This window comes from Natrix helvetica, assembly GCF_964273705.1.
Source record: "Natrix helvetica genome assembly, chromosome: 3".
NCBI lineage: Eukaryota > Metazoa > Chordata > Lepidosauria > Squamata > Natricidae > Natrix > Natrix helvetica.
In genome coordinates, this window is record NC_138549.1 from 115,013,804 (window position 1) to 115,024,340 (window position 10,537).

Below are 10,537 nucleotides of genomic sequence, written 5' to 3' on the forward strand. Positions count from 1 at the left end.
TTATAAACTAGCCATAATTATGTGATGCTTTGCTTACTGACTTTGCTTAGAGGCAGAGTTTCCAATCCCAGTTATGATCACTAAGCAAAGATATCAAACTAATTGATTCACGGCCCTTATTATTATAATATCCCTTTATCCACTGTTTGGAGGAGCTATCAGACTGAAGTTTAATATATAAGGCTCTTCTTTCACTGTTGTATTTAAAGGCTAAGAAAAATTGTGCTGATTGATTCTGAGCGTATCATTCACATCTTTAAGAGACGAGCTAAAAATAAAATTACATCACAGGAGGTGAAGTGGGCTCACAACTCAAAATGCTTCTTTGCCAATGTTTCTGTGAATATCACTAGGCTACAATTTTCCTATTTGTAAATATGGGATAATTACACTAGACATCTTATGATTTATGGACCAAGGTATTGTATGAATCCAACAACTGATGATTACTCAGTACATCGTGGTTAAATAGTTCAGGACTAAGTACAATTTACTAACCCATCCAAGGATGTCTTCCTGTTGTGAGTCCTCGGGCTGAAAATATTCTTCCTCTGAACTACCTCTGGTTATAGAGACTATCCTCCCACTCGCTTGCCCTGCATTCCCATAATGCTTCAGAAGGCATTTCAACCATGTCAAAACTCATTACTACAGTTTCTCAACCTCAGCAACTTCAAGTGATGTGAACTGAAACTCATAGAATTCCCTAGCCAGCAGGCTGCCTGGGGAATTCTATTAAAGTTGCTGAGGTTGAGAACTGAATTACTATGTAGTACAGTTTTACATACCAAATAGCTCCAGTCCAGGAATATGGGACTTCATCCATCACCTCTGAAGAATTTCAATTTCAGCTGATTTCAATTTCAATAGTTCTTCCTAGCATCCCACCTAACCCCAAATCTTGCTTCCACAGGAGCTCTCCACAGTACTGATCCTTAGCTCTCTGAACTATATACAGTACCTTTGCACACTTCCTAATTCACTTCTCCCAATTTGGTATTTTTCTGGCATACACAGAATACAGCTCGGAAGGCTGGCAGTTACAGTCCCAACATGTGTGAAAGACACAAATGTGAATGAAGTAACAATAAATACACCTCCAATTGCAGGGATAATGTAAGAAAATATATTTATTTTAACCAGGAGAAAGAAATTGAACTCTTAAGAGTTATTCACGATGGCTGGCATTCTGAAACAGATGCAAGTGGAACTGCAATTTGTAAGTGCATATGATAATACATATTTATTTTGACTTAGAAATAAATACATTTTTGCTGAACTCTCAGTACATGTTTTCCCACAACTCATTGAAGTAAACTGGCCTGCCACCTATCAGATTACTTTTCTGTGTACTCTACCTAGACAGTGTACTTAATTTATGGAGATGCAGAAAATTGTGGTTCAATGATTAACATAGGCAAGTTAACCTCAGGGAAAGCTACTACTGAGAAAATTGGTAAACAAGCCAATTTAGAATCAAATAAAAGATAATTTCATCATATAGGGAGCTGGAAGATCCATTTCACATTTGGAAATGAAAGAACTTTCAGCAAAATGTAACAAGAAAACACTGCAATAGGTCACTCTAAATTTCTTAGAGGATGTATGTATTTCGCCTTTTATTGAATTTACAGAGTTTAGTTAAGGTGTTTCTAATAGTGCCTGAACCTGGTGCTTTTTATTGTTTTTTTGTATTTTTCACCACAGTTCCAATGATAGGTGGACAGCCATCCATATTTATTGAATAATTTAAGGAATAGGTAAATTGTATTAAGTTGCATATTTGGAACATACCTGGAACCACCCCCCCCCAATGAAATTAGATTGACCAACTCTGCCAGCTTTTTTGTAAAGCATTTAAAACATGGATGTGCTCCAGGACCCAGGGATTGGGAGATGATTCACTGAGAGGATTTTGTACATAGTTTTGTTTAGCTTTTACCCTCAAGGACCACTGTAGGTGCTTACTTTTGTTAATATTTTTAAATTGTTTTCAATGTATTGTTAGCTGACTAAAGTCACATTTACTAGATGTGAAACCATATAAATCAATTAAATCAATCAATATTTAGTAAGTCCCATTGCAGTTTATTCTGAGGAAGATGTCTATAGCCTTGTCATATAATTATTGTTCAAATGTGTAACTCTAGAAATATAAAAAGTGGGTGTTTACCTGGAAGACTCACTTAAACTGACCAGATAGACCAGTGATGGTGAACCTTTACGGCACGTATGCTCACCTGGGATGCAACCTGGAAGAGGAGCTGCACAGGGGCATGTGCACACCAGAAAGTGCACTTCTGTTTTCTGGCGGGCACATGTGCACCGGCCAGCTAGACTTCTGGTTACTGGCAGGCATGTGCGTGCAACAATCAGCTGGCCAGTGTGCATTCTCCCACTGCAAAACGGAAGACCAGCTGTTCCAGTTTCCGGTACTGTTGCATGCACGAAGGCCAGCTGATCATCGCATGCGCATGCATGACAGAAACCCAGAAGAGGAATGGGCAATGTCACGTGTGCCAGGCTACATGGCTCTGCATGTCACTTCGCGCATATGTGCCATAGGTTCGCCATCATGGAGATTGACCATACTCTCCGGAGCTGCTGAAAGCTGAAAGTGTGAAAAATAAGGAAAACCAACAGTTCCCCCACTAACAAAAGCACAGTAGTCCAGCTACGAAAGAAGGTGATTTATGGGATCAAAGGGGCATAGGATTGTTAGTATTAGGATCCAGTCATGACAGAGATACTATTCTGAAGATCTGAGTGAAGAAATATTTCTGCCAGTGGCTATATCCACTTTCATCTGATAGCAATAGTACACAGTGAGGGTCAAGAAGCAATGGTGGAAAGGGAAAATAATATCAACTGTTATTTTATTTGTATAGGAGCTCAAGATAACAGGCTAGTGTTTCTTCCTCCTATTCTTCCCCACAAGAGCCAATGTGTGTAGAACATTGGGTTGACTAGAGAATGACGAGCCCAGAATCTCCAATGAACTAACATGTCCGATGGCAGATTAGAAGTTTAACAACTTACCCACAACACCACACTGGCTCTTATCATACCAAAGTTCCTCTTGGGTTGCATGTTTTGTGGTGTGGCAGTAAATTACTTTCTTTCATGGTGTTTATGCAATATATCTTTGGAAGCACTGTGTGTGTGTGTGTGTGTGTGTGTGTGTGTGTGTGTGCCTGCCTGCCTGCCTGCCTGCCTGCCTGTCTGCCTGTCTGTCTGTCTGTCTGTCTGTCTGTCTTTCAGTCAGTGGCAGCTGCCTGGACTGAATTCTGCAGCATTTTTTGGCAATAATTTTCAGAAGTGGCTTGCATTGCCTGTTTACTAGGGCTGACAGAGCGACTGGCTCAAGGTCACCCTTAGCCTTTGTGCCTAAGATGAAGCTGGAATTCATGGTGTCCTGTTTCTAGTGTGCTCCCTTAAATACAATACCAAACTAGCTCTCATTTGGAGATCTGTCAAAGAAGAAAAAACTGTTGACAGCACATGAGCTACTACAGGGTGACCTTGTAATTCTGAAATACTCCTACACTTTGGAATTCTTAAAGGGACAAGGGCAGGAAACATGGGATGGGCAGTCTTCAGTCTTTCCAAATGCTTAATTGGAGTAGAACATAATAGCACAGAAACTGCCTGTGCAATAATGTCTTATCATGCATACGTTTATACATGTACACCCAGCATGAGATTTCCTCTCAGAATAAGTGATGTTATGCAAAGAACAGCAGGGAATAAGAAATAAACACTCAAAGGGTTTAAAAACATATATCTAGAAAGTACCAACTGAAGAAGGATGATGTAATATATCCAACCAATAAAAATAAAATGCAGAATGAGATTATTAATTTACCAGATCTGCCATTCTGGCTTATACTTTTAAAAAGGTGAGGTCTTTTCTTTGTTTCTCCCACTTTGTAGTTGACAGTCATGCAATGGCTAGGAATTAGCACAGTAGTTCCTGAATCACAGCTACCCGCCTGAGTGGGCAACGAATTCAGCCGGAATTTACAAGGAAATGCACCCAATCAGCCATTTAATTGTCAGTCTACTCCCAATGAGGTTCCAATCCATCCCTTCAGAACAACAACAACAACAAAGCAACATAGAAAACAATGACAGAGGAGATCCAGACTGCCCTATTGAGTTTCCTACTTGCCTGGAAGAAAGACTTTCAGCCTGGAGAGCTGCAGCTGCATTTTGAACCTCCTTGGCATTTACTCATCTTAGAATGGAAGGTACGTCAGATGAAAGATGACAAGCTGTCTCCAGTCCCGAAAAGTAATTTAGAGGAGGAAATCTGGAAGATTCCTTAAGGAAGGTAATGAGCAATGACTATTATCCTTTGCAACTCAAACTATGTGAGACACACATAGGCAACTGAAAACGTGCCCATGCTTTGCCCTTAGAATAATCTTAATTTATCAAATGTAAAATCTGTGAAAATCCTGACCAACATTAGATGAGGTTTTGCAGTCTAGATACAATAAGACTAACATAGAAAAAATCCTGATACTGCTAATCAGCAAAGCTCAATAAGGTAGATTTTATTTGTAGACAAAAAAGGCAGGATTTTCTTATAGGATCTCCTGTAAGAAACATGTAATCTGTGTAGACTACAATGGACTAAATCAGAGATACGCAGAAAAATGCAGACCTCCATTATTCCTTCAATGCTGCTGAGTGTCTAGGAAAAAAGGAACTTTTAAACGTTATTTTGGCCAACTCACAAGAAGGCAGTTTATTATCCGAGAAAGCTTCTGATAGCGATACTGAGCTAGATTGACCAAGTTGGTATGAGTTTCTTCTTGTAGTCCTCATATAACTTTGCCTGAAAGAATACCAATCACCTACTCTGGACAATAGTTTTGCTGCTCTTAAGAGATTAAGTATATTGTAGCCATCGCCAGCAAACAGCAAAATGGCCCTTCTGTGAAACAATGTGAAAATGGAACCAGATATTTAGCATTTGGTCTATAGTTATAGTTCTGCATTCACAGTCATGCTGCACAAAACCAAATAAAACTCACCTCTAAATAGACATTTACTGTATATAACTCCATTGCAACAATATGTCAGAGAGAAAAGAAAGAACCAGCTGATTTTAATGCAATAGATCATTAATTAGATCGAAATTCATTTTGAGTAGTCTACTAGCTGGAAACCTGCATTTTTAAGAATCTTACAAAAAATCCACCAAGAGCAATAAAAGAGCTAGCAGTAAAATTATCCAGGAGCTAATCACAACATCTTGGAATGGAATGATTAATTCGAACACTGATGTCAACATTGTGAAGTCGAAATTAATTAATTAAAATTAATTATTTAAATAATCAAAGAAATGGATTTATTTTACTGATTTATTTGAATATCCTTCCTGCCCTTTAAAGTTCCCGGAATAGCTTGCAAAATACGGTAATTGCAATAAAGCAGATTAAAGCAAAGACATCAATATTAAGAGAAGTACAAATCATCCAACAGTTTTAATAACAACAAGAAAACATAAACAGAGAATTTGAGAGCTCATGAAAAGGTCTCTGCCTGATAATGAAGTGATATCAAAACAGGGAGCTCTGGGAAAATTTCACCCATCACCATCTCTGATTAGCAATCAACCTTATCTGGAAAAATGTCCTGGCTGTTTCTAAATATGGCATTTAAATTAAGTAAATAATCTTGAGCATGCTCAGCCTTCCACCATAACTTAGCATCACACCAACTTATTCCATTTGAAATATTACTTCTGTTGACTGGAAGTAAAAAGAGAGTATGTCCATACACAAACTTAAGGGGTTAAAAAGTTTCAATCTGCACATCTATGAGAAATCCTAAGGAAGCATAGAATTGTGTGGGTGAGACTGTGTTTAGTAAAATATTTTCCCATGAACTAAATCACCCTGCTTCTGTTTACTCATGCCATTATGCTGCCACTTAGTGGTGCATCTTCTGCATCAGATATACAATATACTTGTATTACAAAATGATTCAACCCATGGAAGAGGGGCAGGGTTGGGACTTGCTGCTCCAAAGCACCACTTTTGCCCCTCTGTGCTTTTAAGGTGCACAAGGCCTTCTACAAGTGCTACAGTCTTGTAAATGAATTGATTACGTGTGTGCCACCAGCCTTCAAAAGCACATTGGTTGCTACAGTGAGTGAACTCTTCCAGCAGCACTTGGGGTACATTTCTATGCTGGAAACAAAGGACAGGAATTTCCACTAGCGGTTTTCTTGACTTGAACCAAGCGAAAGGGCAAATGGAATAATTTACCCCTCTTGCAGCAGCCTGTTAACTGTCTCCTGCATGCAATTCCTTGTCTCCTGGGGCTATTGGGAAAATGCTTAAATAAACTTTTGGTTTACCTGCCTGCAACACCAAAGAGGCCCTACAAAAATTTATGAACTAAATATTTCCCCCATTTCCCATAAGCAACTACAATGATCTGCCCAATTAAACATATTCTGAGTTCAGGCAAGGTTATCAAAACTGGATTGCCAGCATCTGGATGGCAGCTTACAAAACAGAGTTTTCCCGCATGTCTTTGCTGTCATCTCCTGGTCATCTAGATATTTGCACCCTAGGTTAGCTATATCTAACATCTTCAGCCTAGGAAGGTCCCCAACCTTTTGGACTTCAGGGTTAACCCCAATAGGAAGCAGTTGCTGGAGCTAAGCAGACACCATGAGAAAGAGTTGGCAAAATAGCCAGCTCAGTTCAAATTGGATCTGACTGAGAAGGAAGCTTAACAGAAGGACCTCACCGAGGACTTCAAGCATAGGCTTTTCAAGCAGAAGGAAGACCTGTTGGAGTGCAAGGCCAGGTACCGGCACCTGGAGGCTCAGCGGGCTGAGATGGTCAGCCAGTTCCAGGCCATGATGCAGTCCCACTGCAACGAGGCCCTGACATCAGTGGCGCTTCCCTCCAGCCTTCACCCAAAGCTTCACACCAGGAGGCTGAAGCAGACTCCAAGTCAGAATTTCTGCCCCCTCCGACCTGCACAAAACGGCCCTGAAGGGGGAAACTCTCTGCAACAACACAAGCCTTCATTGCACATATCCGGCCCAGGGGCCATAATTTGAGGGCCCCCAATTTAATGCAATATAAAAAATTCAAATAATTTTTCTGTGGACCACCAAAACTTTCTCATGGACCACCAATTGGTGACCGCTGTACTAGCCCACGTTCAGGAGAAATAAAGCATTTGTTTAGATAATTACACCGATTCATTAATGGCACATCTACCAGTAATGATCAGCTAGCTAAAGGTGAGTAGTATATGCAATATATCTGAGAAGCCTCAACAAATAACAAGGAACAAAGAACAACCAAGATGATTAGGGGACTGGAGGCTAAAACATACAATGAATTGTTGCATGAATTGTTATGGCTAGTCCAGTGAAGAGAAGGACCAGGGGCGACATGATAGCAGTCTTCCAGTATTTGAGGGGCTGCCACAGAGAGGAGGGGGCTAAGCTATTTAACAAGGCCAGACAAGGAATAATGGATGGAAGCTGATCAAGGAGCTAACTCAACCTAGAAGTAAGGAGAATTTTTCTGACAATAAGAGCAATCAACCAGTGGAACAGCTTGCCTTCGGAAATTGTGGGAGCTTAATCACTTGAGACTTTCAAGAAGAGATTGGACTGCCATTTGTAAGTTATGGTGTTGAGTCTCCTGCTTGAGTGGGGGGTCGGACTAGATGACCTACCAAGTCCCTCCCAACTCTGTTAATCTGTATCTAAAGAACAAGAAATTGCCAGAAGGCTTCATGTTAACTATTCAGAATTTATCTCCTTTATTCTACAGAATTAAAGAGCATAGTAAATCAACATCAATGATCCTAAATATTGTCCTAATAATTGCTGAATGCAACAATATTTATGAGCACTCCAGCTAAAATTTTGTGTTCAGCCCTACCACTATCAGTCAACTTTTGAAAGTCCCTGACAACTGGAAGGCTATAGAACCTTGATCCTATCTGACATATCCCTGTCAGAATTTGACACTCTCTGATTGCTAACAAACAGCAACAGTCAATTATTTAACATTATGTGACATGCACCATGTTTCCTCGAAAATAAGACAGGGTCTTATTTTCGTTTGACACCCCCCCCCAATTTTTTTTTGCTTGGGTGGGCCTTATTATCGGGGGGGTTATTGGTTTGGGGTTGCCGGGTGGCTGCTCTCTTGCGAGATGGCGCCCAAAGAGCCGGGCACAGCCTCAGGGGCAAACGGTTGTGTGGCGCTGTTACAGCAGCGCAACAAAGCCGTCATGAGGTGACCACGCTCATGAGCAGCTACCCGGCAACCCCCCTTTCTAGCCGGGCAGAGTGCCATTCACCGACCCCGTAATATCCCAAAGGCGCTAAGCCATGTGGCGCTCTGCCTGGTTGGAAAGAGAGGTTGCGCGAGCACTTGTCCTCCAGCTCTCATGCCTCCCAACCTCACCATATCCAGCTCTCCCTGCAGGGGCTGGGCCAGGGCGGTGCTGCCATGGCCCCGCTCCCGCCACCATGCTCCGAGCATAACTGGCTTCCAAACACTGGAGATCTGCTGCCGAGTCTTCCAGCAGTGGCCACTGTGGGACTATGCTCTATGGTTGTGGGCTGGCTGCGCAAAGACTCTCTGTTCAGAGTCTTCCAACATGCCCGGCAACCCGTCCGTTCCAGCTGGGCACAGCGCCACCCACCAACCTAGCGGTATCCCAAAGGCGTCAAGCAATGTGAGCGCCTTTGCCCCCCCCCCGGTTCCTGCGGCTTTGCGCCTTTGGGATATCACTAGGTTGGTGAGTGGCGCTCTGCCTGGCTGGAGGGGGCGTTGTCCAGGGGGCTTATTATTGGGGGAGGGTGTATATTTTTACCCACAGGAAAATATGGCATGGTCTTATTATCAGGACATGTCATAATTTCAGGGAAACACGGTAGCAGCCAGCATTTATTTATTTATCAAACCTTTTCCCAACCTGTAGCTATTGGTTAGGCTAGTTGAAGATCTGGGTCCTCACTTAAAAGAATAAGCAATAACCTGTTGCAGAAATCTGCTGTCAGTGATAGCAGGTGATATACCCTGGAACTAGTGATGATGTAATATAAGACATCCTCCTTTGTGTGCCTGTTGGCTTGTCCATTTAGCTCAATGTGGGGTCCTTCATGTTCTCTGAGCTTGGATGTTTTCTTGCGGATGTTCCATTACCAAACTAGGTGCACTGATTAGTGCAGCGGTCACGAACTGGTGGTCTGTGAGAACATTTTGGTGGTACACAGAAAAATTATTTGCAGGGGTCCTCAAACTACGCCCCCTGGGCTAGATACGTGCAACAAACATTTGTGTTGCTGCTGAGAGTCTCTCCCTTCTGAGTCTTTTTGTGTGGGTCGGAAGGCGGCAGAAATTCCAACTTGGGGTCTGCTTCAGCCTCCTGGTGCGGGACTTTGGGCAAAGGCTGGAGGGCAGCGCTGCTGGTGGCGAAGAGCCAGAGGGCCTCGTTCCAGTGGGACATGAGCTGGCTGACCATCTCAGCCCGCTGAGTCTCCAGCCGCTGGCACCTGGCCTTGCACTCCTGCAGGTCTTCCCTCTGCTTGGAAAGCCTAGGCTTGTAGTCCTCAGTGACATGCTTCTGCTGAGCCTCCTTCTTGGTCAGATCCAATTTGAAATGAGCCAGCTGTTTTGCCAACTCTTTCTCACGGTGGCTGCTTAGCTCCAGCAATTGCTTCCTGTTGGGGCCCTAAGGAGCCCGGGCGGGCTGGCGAGGAGGGGCGAGTAGAGGCTGGCAAGGCACCCCTCGATGTGAGTGACATTGAGTTGGCCACCCCCACCAAGTCACATGACCTTGCCACGCCCACCCAGCTGGTCATTAGGCAGACCATATTAGTGGTCCGGGGGATTTAAAATTATGAATTTAGTGGTCCCTGAGATCTGAAAGGTTGGTGATCCCTGGATTAGTGCACCAATATTACCTAGTTTGGTAATGAAATGTCTGCAAGAAAACAATCAAGCTTAGAAAGCACCAATGACCCCATAGTTCACCCTGAGCTACAAATATTCTCCTCCATTGGTAATTAGCTCAGTTCTCAGATCTCTTCAAGGGCTCACACCGTCAGAGGGAGGATTTGGGTCAGGTCTCAGACGGAGGCCAAGAAGGACACCCTTTTATAGTGGGCCTCGACTTACAACCGTTCATTTAGTAACTGATCCAAGTTACAACGGCACTGAAAAATGTGAGGACCGTTTTTTCGCAGTTGCGACCTTTGCAGCCTCCCCATGTGATCAAAATTCAGACATTTGGCAACTTGTTCACATTTATGACAGTTGCAGTGTCCCAAGGTCACATGATCCCCTTTTGTGACCTTCTGGCAAAGCAAAGTCAATCAGATTCCCTTAACAGCCAGGTTACTAACTTAACAACTGCAGTGATTCATTTAACAACTGTGGCAAGAAAGGTCGTAAAATGGGCAATAAAACTCACTTAACCAATGTCTCACTTAACCACAGAAATTGTGTGCTCATTTGTGGTCGTAAGTCGAGGACTA